General features: G+C 43.4%; 2 long non-coding RNA genes across 4 annotated transcripts in view; one reads left to right on the plus strand and one right to left on the minus strand.

Annotated features, from left to right (window-relative positions):
* The window catches only part of LOC125322914, a 78,232-nt gene that overhangs the window by 12,905 nt on the left and 37,927 nt on the right, over window positions 1-27,400 (plus strand). The gene's annotated exons all lie outside the window — the stretch shown is intronic.
* On the minus strand, window positions 1,319-20,294 carry LOC125322916. Its single transcript, XR_007202275.1, has 2 exons — window positions 20,042-20,294; window positions 1,319-4,537 (listed from the first exon to the last, which is right to left on the minus strand). It is a non-coding gene; the product is annotated as an uncharacterized LOC125322916 (long non-coding RNA).

Genomic DNA, 27,400 nt, shown 5'->3' on the forward strand with positions numbered 1-27,400 from the left:
TTCTGAACTGAATATCCCAGTGTCCAGAGAGAAACTGCAGTGATCTGGAGACATTTGCAGAAACTTAGCTACTCCTAGTCCTTCTTCAAGGCACACAGAGGTCTCAGAAGCTTTACTCACATTCCCTTAAGTTCTCTACTCAATAGTACCCCAGACCACTTCCAATTAAAGGTTTGAAGGTAGGAATGTGGAGCACACCTGACTCCCTGCAGCCAGTAGCAATAGTGCCTTACTGGGAAATTCTAGAAGCTCATGCACTGAAGGTAAGAGGGTATGTCAGCTGACACATAATCCTAAAAAAGGCCTAAACAACGCCTATTCTGAACTATATATTAGAAGATGAGTGTGAGATTGCATGACTGCAATCAAAACCTTTTCCAGTATGACATGAAAAGAAGTAAGGGTGACTAGGAGATTTCTTCCTCAGGCTCTAGGACAAAACCAGTATTTCATTAAAGCCACAGCCTGGAAGACAAGTGAGTATGCCAATATCCCCCAGCAGTCAGGGTGGCAACAGCCAATTCACAGGTATAGCTCTGCCCCAACCCTGAGGCAGATTGTCAACAGCAGGAATCACCTGGGCCAGCACTCGTGGCCAGTTACACACAGTTGTGCTCTGCTGATGTCAGTGGGAGTTTCTCTGGGATCTTCAGTGGAGCCTGGGCTTCGCTGCTCCTTCACCTCCCCTGACTCTTGAATACGCACAGCCTCATCTTTTGCAGTATACTAATGCTCATCTGTGCCTGGCACAGAACCACCCTTAAACTGTTGTACTCCTTCTGCTGACCACAAGAATGTAAGAATAACCTCTGTGAATCTCCAGCAAAGATTCAATAAAAAATGCAGAGTGAAGGGAATTGAATTACTGAGCATCTGCTCTACATAATGTGAAAAATCAATGACTCTATTGCTGCTAGATTGGAAATCAGCAATCACTCCTCACCATTCACTTAATTTCAAGCAGGAAACTTCTTATTTATGTCAAGTTGATGCAAGAGCAATGTATTCTTTTCATTAAACCCTGCACTGAGTTTCCATTTTTAAGTCTCATTTGGCTCCTGAAAAAAATCACAATAAAATTCCAATCTACACTTTGTACACAGAGGAAAACCAGATTTGTTCTTTAAAATACGAAATGGTCTTCACACACTGTCAACTGTAAGAGCAGATCTGCTACCCAAAATGCTAAAATAAAAATGGAAGAATAAATTGAATGTAAACCATCCTATCTTCTACCTTAAAGACAAAACAGAATATTTCCTCTACAGACTTGGTTGGCAAAGTTTTGTGACAAATGAAAACAGCTAATTATTTGAACTGTGCTTGAACCAACACAATTTTATTTAGCAAGGGCTATAAGAAAACACTACTTGCATGACTAGCTTTGTATATTTCTATTTTATTTTCGTTTTAGAGATTCAATAAAATATATGAAGCAAAAAAATGTACTGATTCACGTTTTTTTCAATAAACAGCACACACTGGAACTTCTCTGAAGGCATATGAGCTAGTTTAGATAATGATCAGATCCAGTGCCCCAAATAAATTATAGGTCAGTCTGTTATATTTATTAGCAACCACTGGGTGTCACTGTATCTCTACAAATACAGCTAAAAACGGCCTTGATACTATATTAAGAAAATAAATCAGTTGCATATAATGCCTACCATTATTGTGGCTTTTCATGGAACTGTCAGGTTGCTTATTCTCCAGTGTATATGAAACTCTTAAGACCAAAGTGATGAACAGGTAACGATAAGAAAACAAGCAGTCACCTAGGAGATTGCCATAGGAAGAAGATACTCTCTCTGCTCTTTTTACAATCTGTAACTGTGACTGCTGGCATCAGCACGGGCAGAGTTCATTTTATATTTCTTTCTCTGCAATGCATTGGCTCCGAAGAAAACCTACCACACGTTTTGCCCAAGCTCTGCAAATACCGTATTATTAGAGCCTCGTACCTTATTGCAGTTAGAAGCTGTTCGCCTTTAAAAGATTCATAGTGGCTATAAATATTAACCTCAGCATGGAATTCATCCTGTAAACAACTTTTCTCCAGAAGGAAGCTCTTTCTTCAGTGAATATTTTTAAAAAGATTGATTATGGCACACAACAGCTCAAAACTCTGGTTTTCCAACTCTCTGTTTCACCAACAGCTTTCATTCTGACAGAGAAGGCAAAGCCCAGGATGACTTTCAGGCTTTGGACAGACCATTGTACATATTACTCCCCCTGAATAGTTCTCCAGCTATTTAGGTTTCACAAGACAGTGTCGTTGCCAGTGAAGGTTACCGTGTGCTGCTCGCAGGGACTGCAGAGAGAACCTCACCAGCAGCATCCCAGCCTGGAGCTGAGCTGTGCTGAGCTCCTGCCAGCAGGGCCTCGTGGGTCATTGCAGGACTGACAGTGGGAAGAGCAGAGACAGAAAGAGGTGCTGCTGTCAGAGGAAGGAACCTGCATGCTACTCACCAGGATACCTTAAAGTCCTCACTTTAAAATCCAAGCATGTGAGTGGCCTCTTAGAGTCCTTTTCCATAAAATACTGCCACAAATAATTGTCATGACCAGTGCATATGCGAACTCAGAAGAAATATGTGGTGATCCTCTCTTGGCATCTGTGGACTTAACACCAGCATAAGCAGAAAGTATTGAGACTGGCAGATGACTGCATCTCAAATGCAACATTGCTTTGGTCTTGCTGTTATGGTTATCACAGAGCATGGACAAAAAATGCTGGTGAAGTAGTTTTTTGGTTTTTTCTTTAGGGTCAAATTAATGTGATATATATTTAGCTATCTGAAGTATTCATGCAAGAGACAGGCAGCTGTAGGTATCAATATTCTGATTGATCAGTCTCAGCAAGGGAGGCAGAAAGGTCAGTGTCCTGATGAAAATAGGAGAGACAAGTACTGACTTAGAGTAAATCATACATACTTTGTCTTCTGAATTCTGAAAATGCACTAGAAACATTCTCTGGTGAAGAGCTGAAGCAACTACGTGGCTAGCTCTGCCTCTGTGAGTCTGCTGATGCCTAAGCAGTTGCAAGGACCGGGGCTTTGTGGTTGCAATTAGAATTGCCTAAAACTTACGCTTTTGTACTCCTAAACGTGGAATATTTCCCCTCTGATCTGGATTGGAAACTACAGGCATTGTCATTCCCTTGCCAGATTTCTTCTGTCTTCTTGCTTTGTTTCTGTTTTTGTTTTTTGTCTTCAAAAGGCGAGGAAGCTGACTTACCTCCTGGGGGGCTCCCCAGCAGGTTTGCTGCTGCTGCCCTGCAGCCTGGCACAGCACTCTGCTCTGTGGCAGAGAGCCCAGGACACTCAAAAGCCCCCACCTGTATCCTGGCTTCCCAGCTCCTAGCCCCAGCTCAGGGAGCCAAAAAACTCTAGTATCTACATGTGGCCCCCAGTCCTCTGCTGAAGAGGGGGGAGGTCTTGTGACACCCAGTGGGAGCTGAGGCTCCCAGAGCTGCTGTGCTCTGTCTTACAGCCTGGGAGGTCAGCAAGAAGGGAATATGCCAGATGCACGGGCAGGGGACTTGAAATTTGGGGACCTCTAACCATCAGCTAGTCTGAAGAGCAAGTACACCGTGCCTTGCATGTTCTATAACCACAGGGTAAATCTATGTGGGGGCCACCAGCCTGTCTGAGAGTGGCCCAACCCCTGTCAAAAATTTAATTTGATCTCTCAAAACCCAAAGCAGGTCTATAACTGTGGAAGCAAGATTTATGAAGAACTGTTCTCTGAGGCAGTTCCTGCCAAGTTTGTAACGGCAAAGACATCCTCTTTCTGACACCAGGCAGAGCCAGGTGCTGTTTGGTCCTTCCCCTTTCCCACAAAAGTTTTGCAGAGATGGAAATGAGAGGAGCAGTCCTGTTGCTACTAGGATGGAAACTGTGATACTGGATCATTTCTGCCTGGTCTTCTTCCGTCAGGAGGGCTGAGCAATGGACCTTGTTCTCTGCAGAAGCTGTCATCAGCTGCCGTAGCCCAGATGCAGGGCTGTGAAGACAGCAAGCAATTAGAGGGATTTCTTCAGAATATTGTTAAGTGCTCTCTCCTGAAACCACCTTTCTGTTCACAAACGGTAAACTTTGTGTCTTCAACTCTTTCCAACTCAACTCATTTTAAGCTTTGCCAGAGCTGGCAGGAGTTCTAGACCTTTGAAACACAAACTCCTGAACTGCCCTCTCTACATGAATTTTCAGAAAACTAGGCAAGTTTTAAAAGGAAATACAACAGTGATTTGGAAGAAGTTTGTTGAAACCAAACTATTTCCAAAGAATATGTTGGTTTTGACAGGTCAGGATTTTCCAGTGTCATCACATTTTGTTCTCAAATTCCTGAACAGGTCTTTGTTCTGGTTCAGTGACAGCACTGAGGTCATCATCCAGTCTTGCTGGACAGCAAACCCAGCTTTGTTGAAGTTCCTTTCTCAAGCTGTGAGTTTCTACTTTGTGAAGGGTCTTGTCACTATTTTGAAGTGCAGTTTGCATTTCAAGTTTCCTTTTCTTGAAGTGAAAATCACAGGATGCTGAGAAAGAGGAACACCAAAGGCATATGTTTATAATGAGATCATCCATTCAAATGCAAACAACTGCAAGTGTTGATGACATTTTTGGAAAGGATGGTTAAAGTGACTACTTTAAGCCAAACAAGAAGAAATCACGGTGTTTACACATTGCCTTCCCCCATTCTGCAAATATAGAAGCAACTTCTGTGGATGTATGTCTCTTGGTTGAAGGCAAATAGGGGCTGTAAGGCAGGAAATTACAGATCTTATAGGAATTTGCTGACATTTAACTCACATGCTGTGATTAACCTGACATATGCCCAAATACCCAGCAGTTAGAGACACTTGTAACAGAGCTAAGAGGGATCTTTACCAGGAGCATCTCTCTTCAAATATTTAGAATCCCTTTGTGCAGGTTTACCTCTGAGATCTTACTTGGTTTACCATATTACACATGCTTTTATCAACTATGTTTCTTTTCTATCCCACTATTGCAACTCCTAACAATGTGACACAGACTATATCCAGTTTCTTACCCCTAGATCCGTTATTTCATAAATTAATGCTAGAGTGTCGTCCCATTTTATTTTTTTAATGTAACCATTCTGAATTCTGGTACCAGACAGATCCTATGATTTTAACGCTGCAGTCCTTAGTGTTAAGGTCACCACCAAGAGCATGAGTGCAGAGGTTCTCAGATTACATTGGTTTGCACCAAGCTGTGTCAGAATTATACTGAAGTGTTCCCTGTTTTGAAAAGGTCTATGGGTAATATTGTTGAGTCAGCAAGATTCATCTATAATATTTCAATCCTTTACATTTCAAGTGACTGATGAAATCAGATTCAAAGATCATGATCCAAATTGGCCTCAGAAGTGCTTAGTTCAAGACAAAGCAAAATGTAATGGGACTTGCTTCTCAAGGCTATTTCTGATTTACCTCCTTGTTGAGAAAATAAGAAGCTGACCAGAGGGGGAGAGACAAAGCATTCTGGAACTATTAAACAGGAATTTAGTACCATTAAACTTCACCTGGTTATTGCTTAGATTTGTCTTCACAGTGAGACCCAGTGCAAACTAGTCATAATGCAGATGCAGTCCCAAAACCTTTCAGTCCACTTTTAAGCAACTAAACACAGTGACAGCTGTATAAGTCCACTATGTGCCAAGGACACTTGCTAAAACATGCATACTTTTCATCATTGAGACAAAAAAATAAGCAAGGAGCAAGCACCTAGACTTGGGCCTTTGGGTGGGTCAATTTGAAAATCCTTACATTTACTGATTTCACAGTGAACTTCACTGAACTATGGACAGATGGGGTTACCCTGCACCATTTGTAAGGTACAATAATGAAATGGCTGCTGGTGGATCAGGCACTGCCAGGCCCACCCCTCAATCATAACTGAAGAAAGCAGCTAAGAATGAGATTTCTCTTTCTTTGGTCTTTTGTACACAGACATAAGTTTTTTTCTGAGCTTCATGGTTACACTTGGTTCTGTCTGCCAAGCTCTATGGTAGAAGGATTTACCACAAACTTCTTTACAGGTCGCTTAAGACCCTCTAAAGTACATAGCATGTGGGGAGCTTATTGCTTAAGTTTCATGTGACTCATGCAAATAAAACTGAATAATAACAATATCTCTTGAACTCAGTAAACCTGGAGGACTTTTAGATACAATTAAAATGGCTCACAAGCCAGAAGCATTATTAAAACTGATTCATCTCAGGACCGTTTTAGCCCGAGAAGCTTGCAGCTGGTTTATGTCAAGGTTACTGTGGCTGCAACATCCTGATGAAACCAATTTAAGCCTCCCTTATTCATTTTTCTACTGTGTTATAGCTGTCATCAGTGTATAGACCCAGAGCTAACCTCAAGGATATCTTTGAAAAATAAAGGTAAACTTGAGTTTATAGGTTTTGGTTAAACAGATAAAAACCCCTGTAAAATATCAGGGTCTATCTAGATCTTCAGCTCAATGTAAATTCAGAGGATTGCCATAGACACGAGTGTCTAGTTTTCATTTTGGAAGAAACTAGTGAATTAAAGCAGTGAGTTAAATAATTTAGAAGATGAGTATGAATGGCTGCTTAACTCTCAAGCAGCAAGTTTGCTCTATTTATAGCATAGTTCCCATTTTTTCTCCTTCCATCTGTATGCATTTTAATAATTTACTTCTTCACTAATAAAGTATTCAGTGAGGTCAGTATGCCCTGCTCTGTACCAACCCACCAAAAATGTGAGTTTGGGAGACTTGCTTCTGAGGTGAAATGAAGAGGATGCATGAAGAAGATGATCAGTCTGAGGGCAGAGGCAGTGATGCTGACATGATGGCATGTACGAACAGTTCTGTGACTGATTTGTCAAATGCAGTGTGATGGCACCACTGCACCACTGCCAGTTTCATTCCAGAGTCTGTGATGACACTACATAACTATCCTCCTGCCTAGAAATAAAAGGGCAGGTTGAATGTTGATCCAGTTACATGGTTCCAGGAAGGGACTATCTAACTGGAAGAAAGGGCAGTTGCAATGCAGAGGATCCCATTTGAATGAGGCAATGCATTACTGGGTGCATGACCTCTTAGTTGAAAATAGGACATGGGCAAAATCTCTCATCATTTTTGAAAGGGGCACATAAAGACAATCTGTTACAGCTAGGTATTCAGACAAGTGAGAAGGCAGAAGCAAGGTAACAAAGGCAATGGTAGTTCTGGGGAGCAGCAAGTCTCCAAAATCTGTTTATTTCGGTAGTAGTTGATTTTAAAAAAGCAAAACTAAAAGCAGGGGGAAAAAAAGAACCAAACAAAAAAAAGCAAGCACATATACAAAAATGAGAACTCTGGAAAAAAACCCAAAAACTAAAAGGGGCAACTAAAGAGTAAATGTTTGCTGTTAACATGAAGACTATTTATAAGCAGCACATCAGAGGCTCAGAAGGATGGCAGGACTTCTACCACACAGATATATCAGATATATCACATTCCACCCTGAGCCCAAAGTAGTCAATTGACATGATTTAATATCAGGTTAACGGAAGGTATTTGAAATAAGAAGACGGGCTTTCAAATATCTGAGGCTACACTGAGAAGAGGAAAATGGAAAATAATATAAAAACTGGCAGGTTAAATATAAATGCATATGAAGGCAGGTTGGAAAAGAGTTTGAGGAACAACTTACAAAAGACAAGAAATGTCATATAGGTTCTTTTTCAAATAGATGAAGAATAAAAAGCCAGACAGAAATTTAGCAGGGTAATTGATGGCCAAACATAAAAGAGAACATTCAGAGAACATAAGGTCACAGCAGAAACTGTAAAAAAAAAAATTTGTAGTTGTGCTTTCTTTGGCGACTTTGGGTATATTTCTCTATCAGACTCCTTCTTCCTAGTGGATGAATCTGAGGCTGTGTCACAAACTGAATTGTCAGTGGAAGTGGAACTATCAACAAAGTGAATAGTGACAAATCACTGCACCCAGATATAGTTCAGAGCAGAGTTATAAAGGATCTCAAGCCTGAAATAACTGAACTTTCAGCTGTTACGTATAACATCTTGTTTATAACTACCTCAATACCAGCTGAAAGGAATTTCTTATATTTGTCAGAAATAAGAATTCAAAATCATAGAAAACACTACCTAAACAAGTAAAAGCAGTGATAGAGAATGTAATCACTGAGCTGGAAAAGAGGTTAACAGCAAAGTGGCAAAATTTGCCAATGCTACTCTATTGTTCAAGGTAATCACAATGAAGATTTTTTGTGATTTTGTGAAGATTTGTTGATTTCTATGATGTTAAGGCAGTAATAGAACAACAAATGAAACTGAATGCAGAAATGTAAAGTAATGCCTGTGGGAGAAACAATCCTATATACATGTTAGATTCAGAACTAGTTTGTCACTGAGGAGAGAGATTTTGAAAGATATCCTTACTAATGAACTATTAAGCTGCTAAAATGCTAGGAATTCTTTGCAAAAGAATAGGGCATGAATCCACAGTGGACCCAGAACTTGAACTTCCAGTGCCATCATCTCAAAAAGCTTATAGTAAAACCAGAAAATATAAAGACAAGGACAAGAAGGACTCTCGAAACCAGACAATGGCTTCCATGAGGGGAATGGAACGCAGGCCAGAAAGCAATGGAGAAATGCTGTGGCAGAGTTCTGCAACCAGAATAGCAAAGAAAAAATGAATAGGAATAGGAACACGTCCACTGCCTTTTCTAATATAAGATCTATGGATATCAAATAGACCTAGCAGGTGACAGATTCAAAACAAACAGAAAGAGGCACTTCACACAATGCATCCCAAGTCCTCAAAATTCCTGAACTGAGTATGGACCAGTGATGCATTATTAGATACATTCCCTATTCTTATACTTGGATCCTTCCAAATATAAGAATAGGGACTCTTGTAAGACTTGGAGTCTTAGGGGTAGGATGCTGTTCTCACGTCCTAGGAGAAGGTTATTTTCATTCATAGCACAAATTAATTTCATTCCTCTCCTTTCCATTTTCTGAGTTTATTTGCTGAAGACTCTTATCATGTCAGCAAAATATACAAGGACCTGGAAATGAACCACTGTAGCAAGAGCTTCCCAAGAAAACTGGGGATAGGTAGCTAAGTTTAGTTTTTGTTGAACTTCAAGCAGAAGTCTTTTTGGTAAACACGTACCTCCATAGAGAAAACATCCCTTTTAAGAGAGAACAGTATTAGATTACAGGGTATGTGACACCATTTTTCCACATTCCAGTTCAATGTTCACACAAGCTCTTCCTCCCAGCTGTGACATTTCGCCTGACACTTACTGCGTGTCGTGCACTGGCCTGAAGGCAGTAGGTGAAAGTGACATGACATTTAAAGAAAATGTTCCCGCCAATGTTGTCATGATCTGCAATCATGGAAATCACTACCATTTATTTACAGTGCCTTGGTTATAGACCTGTACCTGGCCCAAGGGTATAAAGCGGTGACCTAAAGTCTTAAATAGCATTCGACTTGAAATAAAATAAAACAAAGAAAATATGCCACAGTGATAATATTTGAAAGATCTGCTGAGTGGCAAAATAAACACTGCCTCTATTTATCTGGCTATCATACCATGGAGAACATGAAACAACTTGTCATGCTGGAATGGTGATACTCATGAGCATCTTTGGGATCATTTCACTTACATACATGAAAACTAAGTGGAAAGACATAAGATCAAAACCATCCCTTCTTGAACTTAATGATACAGTCAACACTAAGTAAATAATAATTTCCCTTTCCCCTTCCCAGTAGTCATCAGTCTTACTTATCTCAGAAATTCCAGCTATTCTCAATTTTAATTTAGTATCTGAAATAAAATCTTGTAATATGTACTAAGAAAGCATTTTTTAGTTATTTGCTTATTTTTAAAAGGAGTTTACAAATAATATGGATTGTTTTAAACAACTGCATTTTAAAGCATACATGATGGTCTTCAAGGGTAGCTGGGAGACAGGACTTGTGGATTACAATGATTTCCCTTTGCAGATGTGATAAATAGGCTTGGGAAGCAGATACAACTGTCCTCCTGGTACATTCCATATGGAGGTTTGGAGGACAGAGGACCCCTGCAGTGCCGCACACCAGCTGCATCCCTGCAGCTCAGAGGGCAGCCGAGGGCTGGCCCTCTTGGCCTGATAGAAGAGCAGTACCCGCCAGGCAGAGCAAAGAGCCCGTGGGCAAGGGGGCTTGAACTGGCACTCAGGTGCAGGATATTCCCTGACTTTTTCCTTTAGTATGTGCCTAATCCCATTGCCAAATCAGGCCTTCCATTCATACAAGGACTCTTCTGCACAAGAAGAACAGAAGAAGCAGCCTAACAACTTGCTGTTCCTAACAGCTACTTATTCAGGTACATAAAATCAAACCAGAATTACATGCCTGTTCTTTTATTTTGTGTATCATTGTGCTGCCTTTACCACACGCTTCCACATTTTCAGCAAATAAGGTAGGAGTGCTCCAGACATTCTCAGTCATGACAAGGCTACCTCATTTGCCATGTACACCACTGAACAGTGACCAGAAATGTTGCGGACAAAGCCATAGATAAAATTCTCAGAGATTCAGTGAAGTGCTTAGCAGCAATGAAAAAACAAATTCACAGTGTATAAATAGAAACACTGCCTGTAATCTGACAGAAATAATTTTAGAATTATTTGAAGTGGACAGAAGTATGCAAACATGAACAATATGCAAAGAGATGAATACTCAGGGACTAGTGTAAGGAGAAAAAGCATCTGGAGTAGTGTCTGAGTACATTTTCTGGGGTTAAAGAGAAGGTAACAGAGCAAATGGCCTGGTTCTCAGGGAGATGCATGAGGACTTCTAAAGGGACTCCATTCTATATCCACGAGCAAAAGTAAGAAAATGATCCAGAAACCAAGGATAATCTATTTAACACTGAAATTCTCAACTCCTGAGCCATTAACTCTTTCCATAAATTCAGTGGCCTTTTGATGAAGCCCTGTGTCTCAGTTTTGAAAGACAGGTGTCTGCTAAGGAAGGCAGAGGCCCCCCTTGAAGTGGCAGATATAACCCCTTTTCCCTCCAAGTTATTATATTTTGAAATCAAGGGCCTTTAGGCAAAGATGTGGGAAATAGGAATAACAGTTCTTTACTATATATATGTATGTATATAACCAGTCAAACAAAACAACAACAACTCTGGCAGTAACAGCAAACACAAACCCAGTGCCAGCCTTCTCGGCTGTCAGGCCCTTTCCCCTCGGGTGCAGTTCCGCTCGCAGCCGGCAGGGGCGCTGGCGGCTCCCGGTGAGCAGGGCAGGTGCAATGGTTCCCCCGCGGCTGCAGGGGGCGCTCCGGAGCGAGCTCGGGAAACCCGCGGCTCTGGTGCCCTGGGATCCCGGGAAGGGATGGAACAAAGGCTTCACAAACCGCTGGGCAGCCGATCCCGGACTCTCAGGAACAGCAGGCTGGAATGGCAGGGACGAACGCAAATCCCGGGTGGCAGACGAGATGTATCCAGATGGGAAAAACCACGGAGGCCCAGGCAGGCAGGGCGAGCAGGGCTACAGCGTAGCGAAAGCTCGAAACAGCAGCGGGGCAGGACAGCCACAGCTCGGTCTCCAGCAGGGCAGGGAAAAGCGGCTTTTGGGGTCCCGGCGTTGCTTCCAGCAGGAAGAAAGAACGGCCAAAAAGAAAGCAGCAGCAGCTCCTTTCTTTGCAGCTTCTCTCTCCGGACGCTCAGAGCGAACTGTCCCCACACCCAGGTGTAGACAAAAGAGTAGCCAGGCCCGCCCCACTTCCCTTTTTGTCTTTCTTAAGTACAGCTATTTGTCCCCTAGCAACATGCATATGGGAGAAAATTCCTTTAACAGGAAAACCTAAGACTAAACTAAAACCCCAACATTATCCACCCCGAATTTTTTCCCATACTAACATGTTACATGAAACTTAACTTTTTTAACCATATAAATCTATGCATTACCCAAATTATATACAAATATACATGCTGATACTGGTACAAGTACAGAGCCATGGGTAGTTCACCCTAAAACAAGGTCCTCTTGAGGTAAGCATCGGGTCTCTCCATCCTTTTGCATCACCCACCAGGTGCAACCTGGTCCCTGAGCAAAAACAACCCCACGGATGGGTTTGTCTTTGCTCAAGGCAGACTTTACCCAAACAGTTTTTCCAAGCATACCTCTCATGTGCACCACTGGAACCTTATCCCCGTCTGTTGTTTGTAGGGGTTTGGATTGGGCAGGGCCTGCTCGGCTGGTGGAACCTCGAGTGTTAACTAACCAGGTGGCTCTTGCTAAATGCATCTCCCAGTTTTTGAAAGTCCCCCCACCCAGTGCCTTCAAGGTGGTTTTAAGCAGTCCATTACACCGCTCAACCTTCCCAGCTGCTGGTGCATGGTAAGGGATGTGGTACACCCACTCTATGCCATGTTCTCTAGCCCAGGTGTTTATAAGGCTGTTCTTGAAATGAGTCCCATTGTCAGACTCGATTCTCTCAGGGGTGCCATGCCTCCAAAGGACTTGCTTTTCCAGGCCCAGGATGGTGTTCCGGGCAGTAGCATGAGGCACAGGGTAGGTCTCCAGCCACCCAGTGGTGGCTTCTACCATTGTGAGCACATAGCGCTTGCCTTGGCGGGTTTGAGGCAGTGTGATGTAATCAATCTGCCAGGCCTCCCCATACTTGTATTTGGACCATCGCCCGCCATACCACAGAGGCTTCACCCGCTTGGCCTGCTTGATCGCAGCGCATGTCTCACAGTCATGGATAACCTGGGAGATACTGTCCATGGTTAGATCCACCCCTCGGTCTCGTGCCCACTTATAGGTGGCATCTCTGCCCTGATGGCCTGAGGCATCATGGGCCCATCGAGCTAGGAACAGTTCTCCTTTATGTTGCCAATCCAAGTCTATCTGGGACACCTCTATTTTCGCAGCCTGATCTACCTGTTTGTTGTTACGATGTTCTTCATTAGCCTGGCTCTTGGGGATGTGAGCATCTACATGACGGACCTTCACGGATAGCTTCTCTACCCGAGTGGCAATGTCTTTCCACTCTTCAGCAGCCCAGATTGGTTTTCCTCTGCACTGCCAGTTTGCCTTCTTCCACCTTTCCAGCCAACCCCACAGAGCATTGGCTACCATCCATGAATCAGTGTAGAGGTAGAGCTTTGGCCACTTCTCTCTTTCAGCTATGTCCAGAGCTAATTGGACAGCTTTGAGCTCAGCAAATTGGCTCGATCCACCTTCTCCTTCAGTGGCCTGTGCAACTTGTCGTGTGGGGCTCCATACAGCGGCTTTCCATTTCCGGCTAGCGCCTACAATTCGGCAGGAACCATCAGTGAAGAGGGCGTATTGTCTTTCACTCTCTGGTAGCTCGTTATATGGTGGGGCTTCTTCGGCACGTGTCACCTGCTCCTCTTCTTCTTCAGAAGATAACCCAAAAGTCTCACCTTCCGGCCAGTTTGTAATTATTTCCAAGATCCCAGGGCGACTTGGGTTTCCAATTCGGGCGCGCTGCGTGATGAGGGCAATCCATTTGCTCCAAGTAGCGTCGGTGGCGTGATGCGTGGAGGGAACCTTTCCTTTGAACATCCACCCCAGCACCGGTAGTCGGGGTGCCAGGAGGAGTTGTGCCTCTGTGCCGATTACTTCTGAGGCAGCCTGGACTCCTTCATAAGCTGCCAGGATTTCCTTCTCGGTGGGAGTGTAGTTGGCTTCAGATCCTCTGTAGCTTCGGCTCCAGAATCCCAGTGGTCGGCCCCGAGTCTCACCAGGCACCTTCTGCCAGAGGCTCCAGGACAGACCATTGTTCCCGGCTGCAGAGTAGAGCACGTTCTTCACCTCTGGTCCTGTCCTGACTGGGCCAAGGGCTACGGCGTGAGCAATTTCCTGTTTGATCTGGGCGAAGGCTTGCTGCTGTTCAGGGCCCCAGTGGAAATCATTCTTCTTGCGGGTAACCAGGTAGAGAGGACTCACGATCTGGCTGTACTCGGGAATGTGCATCCTCCAGAAACCTATAGCACCTAGGAAAGCTTGTGTTTCCTTCTTGTTAGTCGGCGGAGACATTGCTGTGATCTTATTGATGACCTCAGTGGGAATCTGACGTCGTCCATCTTGCCACTTTACTCCCAGGAACTGGATCTCTCGGGCAGATCCCTTGACCTTGCTCTTCTTGATGGCAAAACCAGCTTGCAGGAGAATTTGAATTATTCTCTCTCCTTTCTCAAACACTTCGGTTGCAGTGTTCCCCCACACAATGATGTCATCAATGTACTGCAGATGTTCTGGAGCCTCACTCTTTTCTAGTGCAGTCTGGATCAGTCCATGACAGATGGTGGGACTGTGCTTCCACCCCTGGGGCAGTCGGTTCCAGGTGTACTGCACGCCCCTCCAGGTGAAGGCAAACTGAGGCCTGCACTCTGCTGCCAGAGGAATGGAGAAGAATGCATTGGCAATGTCAATAGTGGCGTACCACTTTGCTGCTTTGGACTCCAGCTCGTACTGGAGCTCCAACATGTCTGGCACGGCAGCGCTCAACGGTGGAGTCACTTCATTCAGGGCACGATAGTCCACAGTCAATCTCCATTCCCCGTCAGACTTGCGCACAGGCCAGATGGGGCTGTTGAAGGGTGAGTGGGTCTTGCTGACCACCCCTTGACTCTCCAGCTCGCGGATCATCTTGTGGATGGGGATCACAGCATCTCAATTTGTCCCATACTGCCGGCGGTGCACTGTCGAGGTGGCAGTTGGCACTCGTTGCTCTTCCACTTTCAGGAGCCCAACTGCAGAAGGATTCTCAGATAGTCCAGGCAGGGTGTTCAATTGCCTAATGCCCTCTGCCTCCACAGCAGCAATCCCAAATGCCCACCTGAGTCCTTTTGGGTCTTTGTAGTAGCCATTCCGGAGGAAGTCTATGCCCAGAATACACGGGGCCTCTGGGCCGGTCACAATCGGATGCTTTTGCCACTCCTTCCCAGTCAGGCTCACCTCAGCTTCCAAAAGGGTCAACTGCTGTGATCCCCCGGTCACCCCAGCGATGGATACAGGTTCTGCCCCCACATGTCCCGATGGCATTAAAGTACACTGTGCCCCAGTATCAACCAATGCATCATATTTTTGTGGCTCTGATGTGCCAGGCCATCGGATCCACACCGTCCAGAAAACTCGGTTCTCCCGTGCCTCTTCCTGGCTAGAGGCAGGGCCCCTCTAGCCCTGGTTATCATTCTTTCCCTGGGCGTACATGCTCGAGGTACCTTCAAGGGGATCCGACATATCATCCTCCCTTCTGTAATACCTGGCAGCTCGGTCACGGGAGGCTGAGGCTACCTTCACCTTAGCGGAACCCCCTCGGTTAGTGCCTCCCTCCTTGAGTTCACGCACCCACGCTGCCAGGGCAGAGGTGGGTTTCCCATCCCACCTTCTCATGTCTTCCCCATGCTCACACAGGAAAAACCACAGCTCAGCTCGTGGGGTGTACCCTCTCTCTCTAGCAGGGGGACGACGGGCTCTGACTTGGGGGCCTGTGACTCGCACTGGTGCCACACTGACCCTCCTCATCTCCTCCCTCATCTCCTCCCTCATCTCCTCCGTCATTTCCTTCCTAATCTCCTTCATCTCCTCTTTGAGGTCCTGGACCACAGCAGAGACATGAGCTTTCAGCGGGCCATTGATCATGCTGTCATAATGCCTGAGCCTGTTGGCAACAGAGCCCACTGTTTCTCGGGTATTGTCAGCATCAATCGTTGCAATGAAGGTGGTGTATTGCGATGGCCCTAGCCTTGCCAGGTTCCACATCATCTGTCCTGTGCACCTGACCTTATCAGGGTCATTATCATGCTGTCCATCCTTCCCAAAGAGTACCTCTAATATTGCCACCTCTCTTAGCTGTTGGATCCCTTGCTCGAGTGTCTTCCACTGCATTCTATGATGATACTCCTGCATTCTTTCTTTGTGAATGAACCTTTCTCTCACACTCATTAAGAGCCGCTCCCAAAGAGAGAGAGGCCCTGGCTCCCTCACAAATATCTGGTCCACACCTGGGTCCTGGGTCAACGATCCCAGATACCTTGCCTCACCACTATCCAGTTGCACACTTGTGCCCATAAGGTCCCAAACCCGAAGCAGCCAGGCGGTATAAGGCTCACGCCCCCTTCGCACAATGTCGTTTCGCATAGCACGGAGACTGTCGTGCGACAGGGACTCAGTAATGATTTCTGGCTCTGGCTCTCCTGCTGGTTGTGAGGGCCCTGGTTGCCCATCATCATTAACTGGTCGTACTGATTTGGTCTTATACTTCCTCCTTTGCACAGGGGCGACTGCTGCTGGCTGTGGTTGTCCTTGTGGTTCAGCTGAAGTCTGGACGGTTGTAACATCCGTGGGTTCCACTGCTGCACCATCGGACTCACCCTCTTTGGGGCAGGGAGAGGGTTTTTCACTAACTGAGGAGGTGTATTCCCTTAGCAATTGGCATATCTCCTGGCGCACCTGGCCCATCTCCTGGCACATCTCCTTGCGCACCTGGCCCATCTCCTGGCACATCTCCTGCATCCCTTTTTCCAGTACCCCCACCCAGTTTGGGTAGTCCATTTCTGAGGTGGACTGTTGGGCGGTATCAGTCTGTGGGGCGGGATCTCTAGTGTCTGGGGCTGTGGCAGGCTCTGGCTCTGGGGTAGGATCTCTAGTGTCTGGGGCCGTGTCAGGTTCTGGGGTAGGATCTCTAGTGTCTGGGGCCGTGTCAGGCTCTGGGGCAGGATCAGGCTCTGGGGTAGGAACTCTTACTCTCTGGGGCCATGTCAGGTTCTGGGGCAGGATCTCTAGTCTCTGGGGCTGGTGTCCGGGTAGATATCCAAGCCAATCTCAACTTATCCTTGAATGCTAAATAGAGTAGGCCTATCAGCAGCAGATGGTTAGTATTCAGAGGGAATTTAAACCCTTCGAAAATTGATGGGGTGGGCCCAAAGAACTGGTTGAGGGGTTGGGAGAAAACTTCCCCTGGTGTCATTTCCTCACAGAAGGTACCATTGTTAACATAACCCCAAAAACATGTGCTCAGTGTGTGATAGCTGTTTATCCATGTGCCCACATTCCGGAGGAAGTTAAAAACCCATGAATTCCTCACCTTCTCGACCCATAACGCAAGCTGGATAACAGCAATGGTAGCCTTAGTCAGAGGACCCATACTCAAGTAAGGAGCTGCAAAGGGGAAGAATATAGCCACGGCTACGTGCCACCCAAACCAGGGTAAACTAGACCACATAGTGCTGCCTAACAAGGTTCCAATATCCAGCACACAAAATAAAGTTATCCAGGAACTGTTATTCCTTTTTCACCTCTATCTCTTAATGCCCTCAGGCCCCACGTTGGGCGCCAAGATCTGTCTCAGTTTTGAAAGACAGGTGTCTGCTAAGGAAGGCAGAGGCCCCCCTTGAAGTGGCAGATATAACCCCTTTTCCCTCCAAGTTATTATATTTTGAAATCAAGAGCCTTTAGGCGAAGATGTGGGAAATAGGAATAACAGTTCTTTACTCTATATATATATGTATATAACCAGTCAAACAAAACAACAACAACTCTGGCAGTAACAGCAATCACAAACCCAGTCCCAGCCTTCTCGGCTGTCAGGCCCTTTCCCCTCGGGTGCAGTTCCGCTCGCAGCCGGCAGGGGCGCTGGCGGCTCCCGGTGAGCAGGGCAGGTGCAATGGTTCCCCCGCGGCTGCAGGGGGCGCTCCGGAGCGAGCTCGGGAAACCCGCGGCTCTGGTGCCCTGGGATCCCGGGAAGGGATGGAACAAAGGCTTCACAAACCCCTGGGCAGCCGATCCCGGGCTCTCAGGAACAGCAGGCTGGAATGGCAGGGACGAACGCAAATCCCGGGTGGCAGACGAGATGTATCCAGATGGGAAAAACCACGGAGGCCCAGGCAGGCAGGGCGAGCAGGGCTACAGCGTAGCGAAAGCTCGAAGCAGCAGCGGGGCAGGACAGCCACAGCTCGGTCTCCAGCAGGGCAGGGAAAAGCGGCTTTTGGGGTCCCGGCGTTGCTTCCAGCAGGAAGAAAGAACGGCCAAAAAGAAAGCAGCAGCAGCTCCTTTCTTTGCAGCTTCTCTCTCCGGATGCTCAGAGCGAACTGTCCCCACACCCAGGTGTAGACAAAAGAGTAGCCAGGCCCGCCCCACTTCCCTTTTTGTCTTTCTTAAGTACAGCTATTTATCCCCTAGCAACATGCATATGGGAGAAAATTCCTTTAACAGGAAAACCTAAGACTAAACTAAAACCCCAACACCCTGGCATATCCAGAGCAGGGCAAATAAAATGGAATGATCAGGAGAAAGATTCTGAAATGTGGCTTAGTTGTCTGTTCAGAGGATTTAAAGAAATGGAGAGGGAACAGGAATGAGCCCAGGGCAATGACACCGTTGAATGTCTTGTCTTTTTTACACAGACTTCTCATTCGAACCAAATCTCTGGTCTGAAACAGTAGGAGTCAGCAGGATAAATGTACTGTAAGAAACACATTTTCATCCAACAGTTCAAAAGCCTCATTAAAAATGGTAAAGCTTAATCTGTCCACTGTGGACTGGAGCAGCAGACAGCATGGGTGGGGCCTCAGTGCAAGTCTTGGCTGCCTGTTTTTTTAGGGAGCTTGAATAAAGATATTTATTCTTGGAAGAAAATAGGTCAGTTATTTTCTATGGCAACTGGAAAATAAACACACAAACTGCCAGCAAAACATCTATCCCCTGGTTTGGTTTGGTTGGTTTTTTTTGGTTTTTTTTAAGACCAAGTAAAAGGTTACTTTGTAATATTCATTGCTAAACTATTTATTCAGCTAAATTCCATGTTGGCTTTTTACAGCCCTGCAGAGCAGTTCACATTGCTGGAAGCTAATGGGATGAGCCCCAAGAACTGTGGTGGAATCTGAGCTTCAGCCTGAGCCCAAGCCTAAGCCAGACCCAGGCCACTGCTGAAAGTGAGCAGGGAGAAATTTCACCAGGATACTCATGCAGTAGGAAATGTGAATCATGAGCACTGTCCCACTTCTAGCAGGATTTGTGTGTGCATCATTGTCAGCACTACTGGGTTGTTGAGGTCAGAGGGAAGGTACTTATTTACTTACTTCCCTGGTCTCTGCAGAAGCCAGCACTGATCACTTTCAGCAGAGCAGCCAGCCTGCAGTTTATTCACTTCTCTTAAGCTTGAGCCATCTTGGTTTCTGTAGATAGGTTATTCCTTCCAAAAGTCAGAGGGTTTCCTTAGAGGGTGGAAAGAAGCCTCCTAGCTCCTTTCAAAAGTAAGCTGACTGACTTCCCCAGCATCTTTTCTCCCTTTAACAAAAGCAAGCCTTAGCCCCTCTCAGACTATTTTGGACTTTCAGTTGTGCATCTCCCTGTCAGCATCTCTTCCTCTCTGTGGGTGATGTGCTATGCACTGATTGTGAGAAAAGACAGGTAATATATACCACTAAGATCCATACTTGTCAGCTGAGTCTCAGATCCCGTTTCTTATATAAACTTGAAGTAACTTAAATGATATGAGTTGCAGGATTTCAAACTTAGAGTCAACTGATGAAGCTTTACAGGAGTACAGCTAACATGGGAAGCCAGCCTATCTCCTTCTTGGGAGAACTCTGAGTTTTCTGAGTCATTTCAAAACAAAAGGGTTGAAATGGAGACTACAACTGAAGTCTGGTTTTGTGAAATACTAGTATCTTTGAATACCATGAAAAAGGGCCAGCAGCAGTGAGATAGTAGGCATAGCACTGAAACATAAAAATATGAAAATTCTTAAAAGTATCTTCCCATTCCCCATGAGACGAGAAGAAAACTTGCTACTGCTACTAGCAGCATGTTTTCATCTAAGCAGCTGCTAGATCAGGATCTCTTTAGATCTGCCAGTTGGGAAGAAAAATTAGTAATGGATTCAATCACATATCTTTCACACAACTTGATTTACAGGAATGTACTAATCCCACTTTGACCACAGAAAAAAATTAAACAACCTATGACAGCTTCTTCACTTACCCCTTCAAGGCTCTTTCTGCCAGAACCTTAATCCAAGGTTCTCCAGGCTTTCCACAAGCCTACACAGCATCTCTGTTCAGACTGTTGAGGCTGCTTTTTCTCTGTCTTCCAGTGTGCGGTCTCACTCCTTGTATCCTGGAGCCATATCACACATGCAGGCACGCACATCCACTCACATGCACTCACACATACTTTTCCTAGAACCTCATGCAGTCAAAGTATCTCTGCTCAGAGCATTCAAATTCCTGAGCAGCTTTGTCTTGCCTTTATTTTGTGTTGAGTATCTGAGAATGCAAGAGTCCCAGGGCTGGAAAAGAGTGGGAAAATTCCAGCCTTGCTCCAGAGACTCTAATAATAGGCATCCTCAGCCCTTAAAGTGGACAGATATGGGTTCTAGTGCCAGTTCTCTTGAATTATTTTTCTCTCATCCAACAGAAGTGTACTGTTCATTACACCCTTTCTGGTGTGCAGAAAAGGATTTGTCTCTTTTTCATTTGAGTGCTTTGAACAAGGGGGAAGAATGAACACCTTTCCTTTCTTGCTCCAAGTGACAAGGCACTATTTCTCCCCAAGTTCCTGTCATGGCCCAGTAGCACAGCCCTCTCTTTAGAAACTGAACATGTGCCATAGTAGACATCCTTTGAGCATATTTTTCAGAGCAGGTCTGTGAGGGGTCATAGGTAAAGAGGCATGAAGAGCTAGGTAACAACACCTACACCCCCAGATTAGGTTGTTTCTGAACATGCATGGTATCTGCTTTTAGGTATCAAACTAACTTCTGATCTCTAAGTACTTTCAAGATTATATATTTTGAGGCAGTAGGTTTTCTGGACCTCTTTCTTGAAATTCCTGCCTTTATATAGCCTAGCTAAATTTTAGAAAGTTTGTACGATGCCTTCAGTTCTGATATTCCTTTTTAGTCAAAATAGAGCTGTTCACCTCAGTGATATTAATCCTCATTTTTTCCCTTGCAAATGAATTAGCATTGGTACCAGAAACTGTGAGCCACAGGAGCGTAACTCTAATAGGCTCTTACTCTTGGATAATTTTAATAAGCAAAGATGCTAAAGAGTATTTAGGTTTGAAGAGCAAGACCGTTTTCAGTTTCTCTCCACTGTAAACACTGCATGAACTTCTACTGGTACAGTACACCTTTGTTAAAACAAACAAGGCATGAAACTTTTTCTCAAACATCTCCTTTACTGACAAGTTCTTGGGAAAAGGAACATTGTTAAAAACGTGAATTCTTGTCTTCTCCTTTCTCATTTCGACCATCAAAGTTTCCATATACCCCTGTTTCTTATTTTCCACTAGTGGAACTCAACAGAACTGATGCTGTTCCCAGAGACAACACTACACACAGGTTTGTTTAAATTAGAGTTAACTGGGGAGACAGAAAAAATAGACAACCTAACTAAACTAGAAAAAAACCTAAAACTGCACTAAACTTGCAGTTTCTGGTGGACCATATTCCATTAAAGCCATGGCTGCCTCACACTTAGGAGGCATAAATTTGTTGGGCAAGAGAGAACGTATGGAGGGGTTTTTGTCTTCTTGTTAGTTTTCATTCTTTGTTCTCCTACCACAGCTCCCCCACCTTTTGTGTTCCCAGAACAGTATATTGGTGGTACCTCTGAGAAGTCTGAAAGAAGACAGGGAATAATGTTGTATCAGAACAGCCATAGCAGGAATGGCTGATAAGAAATAATGGAAGAAAAGAGGAGAAGAGGTTAGCCTTGTGACTACAGCTGGTCAGCACAGTCATGCAGCACCAGGGATAACCCAGTGTCCCACATCCAGACTGTGCCAGAGTAGACTGCTTGCTGGTGATGGAGGGGAGAACCCTGTTCTCCACCCCATTCACCATGTCTTCCTGAGGTGCCATTTTAGAGGTGTAAAATTGCCTTCAAATACAGATAAAATTATACTTGAGAAAGAGTATTTCATATCAGCAAACCAACAATCTGTCTGAGGTTTCCACATGTGAAATGTGTATTCTAATGTGGAAAAATACCCTGAAACTTCCTGAAGATTCTGAGTAGTGCAGAGTTAATTAGTTACTCATCCTGACCGAAATTCTCCCTGCAGGCTGGTGTGAACAGTTTTAATCATCTACATATAATGCCTTACAACATAAAAATTTTTATTCCCAAACACAAAGAAGAACAATGAATGTGGCTTATTACTCACTTTAGTGAGTAATTACCACACAGTGGTAACAAGAGGCATTTGGGGAAGACAATGCAAGTGACCACTAAGCCTATTTTTGGTCAGCATATCTGCAGTATTGAATAAATGACTCCATTTGGTTTGATTTGCTGGCCAGCCACAGTGCTGAACGTTAGTGTGTTCCCAGCAGCTCCTTAATACCTTCTAAAGCAAAACTGGGATGTGGGATTGGGCACAAGTGAAAACCCAGTGCCAAAAGCTCTCTGTTGTGTGTGCCATTAGTCTGCTTGGGAAGGAATCCGCTCTCATTTCCAAACAACCTGACAAAAAGAGGCACTGACACTGGTGGGGGCTTTGAGCAAGGTCCTAACTAGTGTTTGGAAGTGGAGAAAGAGGCAAGAGAGAGGAAAGACAGAGTGAAAGTTTTGGTGGTGCTCATTTGTCTATTATCCACCAGAAAAGACTTCCAAAGAACAGTGTTACAGGGTTATGTTTTACTTGGCTGAACTGAGCACTCCATTAGGTCTCTGTTTATTTGGATTCTCTAACATTTCAATGAGATGCTAGAAGCCTCAGGAAATTAAAATGAGCAATATTTTTAGATCAAGCAACATCTTCTTTTTGTAAGCCCCTCTACCAGCTTCTCCCCAAGCTCCTGAGACAAGAAACAGGATGTACAGCTGCCCAAGAGGGCAAAAATTATAATAGAAATATGTAGAAATATATATGTAGAAATTATAATAATTTCTACAGTTTTAATCTGCCTGTACACATGTAAGAATAAGATGAGAATAATTAAAGAATCATTATGAGCATATGCAATCTAACAATGAAAGACAGACAAACCTTCTGCTATTGTGTAACTCCTAGTTTCATTTCTACATTGCTGGAACAGTTATCAGACTAAAGATACTAAACAGAACTGTAAGAAATATATGAAAATTATATAAAAGAACATTCAGATTTTATTGTGATGGCCTTAGACAAAAGGAATAACAATGTTTTCTATAAATCCTTCATTTCATCCCTTCATATCCATATAGTACCAATAATTAGAAGCTCACATATGATTTTATTTGGAAGGACTTCAATTTCATTCAGCATGGTGTATCATTACAATTGTCAGTGACTCCTCTAAAAAACTCATTAGATCCTTGCTGGCCTTGCAAGACCTTAACCTATTGAAAAGAAGCTCATTTTCCCTGATTTTTCACAGCAGCAGTCTGCAAAACCCTTTGTGAGCTGGGCTTCTGAAGCCCAGGGTGGGGTCAAAATCTTTGTTGGAGCCTTCAATTTACATCTAATTAAGTCAATGAATAAGCAAACTTCATTTTTCGCCTGCCATAAATGCCATGTTCTTTGAGATTTTTAATTGTCACATATTCACTGTTGAAAGCAGTGATGAGCTATGAACATCAATAAAACAAACTCCCTGGTATCTACTGGTAGAATGGATATAGCAGTTTTCAGCACTGATTATAGCTTCTGTGCTCTAAGACATTGTCAGCACTAATCTTTTCCCAGGGTTAGGGCCTCCTTTCTGCTCCTTACTTTACTTCTTTGATTATACAGCAGCAGTGCTAGAATTATTTATATTAGGATTTTATAGTCATGTGTATCATAAAGTAAATGTGTCACTCATTTATATGCAAATTTAGAGACAATGTCCGTATTATACTTCTACTCTTGCTCCTTGTTGGAAATCTAATTGTAAGGATTCAGCACTAATAAAATTAAGACAATTATCAGTGCTTTCAATTCTTAATTTTTCAACAGTCCTGCAATAGCTGCTGTTCCCTGAGATTCTCAAATGCTACAATAAGGATACCGAAAGACTGCAGGTGTTTTCATACTGAAAAAATGTGACAAAAATTTCAAGCATTCCAGTCTTGAGGATTAAAATTTTAAAATGCAGAGTTAAAATGCTGATAGCAAGAAACATTTAAAGAGAACCATAAATCCATTAATACTGTTAGATTGTAATTTTATTTGAAAGCCAGTCTCAGTTTTGGGGGATCTGCCTCCATTTTTAAGAATGTTTGATACATGATTTTTATTGTGAAACATAAAGCACAGTAAAACAGAAGAGAAAAATTCATTGAAAGACAGCAGCAAAAAGAACTTGAAAATGTTACTGCAAGTTAAGAAAACAATCCTAGAACAGGGAAAAAACCCCTTTTATCATGTTACTTAAGAAGCAAGATCTGGATTGCTGTAACATCTGGTGTGGGCTCACACTGCTATCAATCCCAAATGAACTCTTCTGTGCAACTATATAGGACAGGAGCTACAGTCTGGTAGGCAGCAGATTTGAAAATGGCAAGCAGATTTTTGCTCATTGCTGTCGAATTTATCGTATTTTCTTTCTATTCAACATCAAACAAAGTGATAAATGATAGCTACTTACATTCTACATTTAACTTTCAGTCATAAAGCTATTGACTGTTTAAGTAGAGTCACCTTGACAGATATTAGACAGCCATAGATTCCTTACTAAATTCCCTGATTTTTTTTCCTGATCCCAAATTTGCCACCCAGCCAAGAACTAATTTTGCAGCTTAGTGCTGTTAGACAAGAGCATAAGGATAACCTCATGTTCTTTAATCTCGATACTTACTTTAATAGGTGACACCAAAATCCTGTGGATATGTTCTAAGCCCTGAGAGCTCGAATATTCTTAAGATAGCTGCTTCCTGACTGTGTCAACAGCTGAAATACAATGAAAAATTGAGAGAATCTCAATTCTCTTGTTTGTACAGTCACCTAGCCCAAACTGGCTTTTGTATAATCTTTAAGGATTGTTACACCTAATCTTTGGGCAATACTTTTAGAAGCATAGGGACTGCACCCATACACCTGAAGGGGCTAACTCAAGGCCCTCTTTTCAGAAGCTCCCTGGACTTCAGTAGCAAGAGGCTCCATAAATAAACAATTTTGATAACCCAAAATCCAAAGAAAAAAAAGTGGTCTGGAGGGCTCTAATGTGGCATGATCATGATAGAAGAAGCAAATTTACAGAGATACTGTCCAAAGCTAAGAGTAATTAGTAGAAAAAAATATTTTTCTGCCTCAATTGCAAATAAATTACATTGTACTGACATACTGTAATACATATGCATAATTATCATTTTGCCTAAAAAAAATTGAAAGAAAATGTCAAGAAACATTAACTTTTCTGATAGCAAAAATTGCAAACAATAAATATGCATGATATTACCTCTTCAAAATCTGATTATTATTGACATTCTGTGTACCCTTCAGCTCTGATGGTATTCATATGAAGACAATAGTGAGCCTGGCAGCTGTATTACCACCATTTCTAAAGTGGCATTTTCAGACAAGAGCATGCATAACAACCCAGTTCTGTTTCTGCATGTATTGCATGTGGTTGAATCAGAACCAATTAACTCTTAGGCAGTGTATTTATTCCATAAGTTCCTTTCCCTGAAGTACTCAGTGACAGTCAGGGGAATGTCCTCCTCTTTAATATGCATTTACACGTCTCTCAGAGACATGGTACTGTTTGTATGGCCAAGTCAGAGCATCAGTGGGAAGGGATGGACCTCTCCTCTGAGGAGTTTCCCTTCTCTGCAGCCTCACAGACAGAACTTGTCAAAGGCTGTTGCCAGAGCAACTGAAACCTCTCACAAAATAGCCTTTCTGATGTGAGACAGCTGTGCCCCTGGAAAATAGAAGAGCAGCTATTTTTAAATGGCTAGTGTTGAACTAACTGGTTATGAAAATGCCGTACTATGATAAACAGTAGTAAGAAATTACAGTTTCAAGGGTGGTGGGATCATGTCCTGTAATGCTGCTTTCCTGATAAATAGAAAAATAATCTACCAAGCAGTGTTTATGAGAAGGGTTTTAGGATAAATTCAGCCCTTTTCTCTATGGATGAAAACAAGCTCTTGATATTGTAAGCCTAATGACTCAGCTATGACACAAGTTCAAAGGACTGGCTGAAAAGCATCATGATGTCTTCATCAGTTCCCCAGGCATCTGTCCAGGGAGCAAGATGGGACAAGAAACCAAGCAGTGAAGAGCCTGAAGAACAGCAAGAGAAAAGAGGCTTTTGGGTCTTGAGGTTGAAGACTGAGTATGCCTTACTGCTAAAAACAACACTTCCATGCAGGTTTCGGGTCACTGGTCTGTTTATTCTTTTGTTTTTCTTTTTTTCCAATTGGGGCTCAATTTCAAGCTGAAGTTGGTGAAGGAGTTGATTAAGAAAAGGTAAGAACATATATAAGCTGAGTTATAGCACATACAACAAGTAAAGTGGCATTGAGTTATTCGAGCAAGCTATTTTCCATCCTCAGATTGCACAGCTTCCCCGTATTTTTCATGCTGCAAGGCACATGAAGGTATACAGGCAGCTACTCACACTGGATACTTTAATACATTACATTCAGAAAAATGGGCTGGTATTGGAAAGTGGCTGTGATTGCAGAGAATTTCTAGGGCAGCAAATGTAATTTCTCAGGTTTCTTGGAGTTGAAAGCAGTGACAAAGAAAAGCTGTGTTGCTTACAAGTATCATGGACACCTATAGCCTCCTTCAGCTCTACTATAGAAGAAAACAAAGGAAAGAGTGGTTGGATTAGAAAGTGAACATTGACTTTGGCATTTATTGTTCTCATTGGGGACATCAAACTGCAAGGTGCTGACCTTGCTGCCCATTATTAGACCAGCCCCGTTGATTTCAGTGACCTTAATAATTTACTATTTATTATTTATTTTTAATTCCATCCCTGAAGATTTTGCTGGATTAGGCTGACAATGTTTGATATTTTGCAGAAACAATTTCAGAGCTGTCTCACTGGTATATTTTTCTTCAGAAGACATAACTGACATGATCCTTATTTCAGATGTGTTCAGCTGTGGTTATGTTTCAAAGTCTCCTGACACTAGATGTCACGACACATATGTCATCTGAAAAAAGTATTATTCTTCATAGGAATATTGGTAGGGTTTTTTGAATAGTTATGGACTCTATTATACTATCATTTGTCAAACTAATTTAATAGTAGCTTCCTATTTCTCTTCACATTTAGATGCCATCAGTACTCAGAGGCATAACTAGAAGTATAGAGAGATGGATTGTAGTCTCACAGCTGAGTTAATCAGGAGTCAGTCCCTCAAAGTTAATTGATAATCTCAGGCCCAAAATGAATAAGCATTGTTAACCCAA

This window comes from Corvus hawaiiensis, chromosome 3 (genome assembly GCF_020740725.1).
Source record: "Corvus hawaiiensis isolate bCorHaw1 chromosome 3, bCorHaw1.pri.cur, whole genome shotgun sequence".
In the NCBI taxonomy this organism is placed as follows: Eukaryota; Metazoa; Chordata; class Aves; order Passeriformes; family Corvidae; genus Corvus; species Corvus hawaiiensis.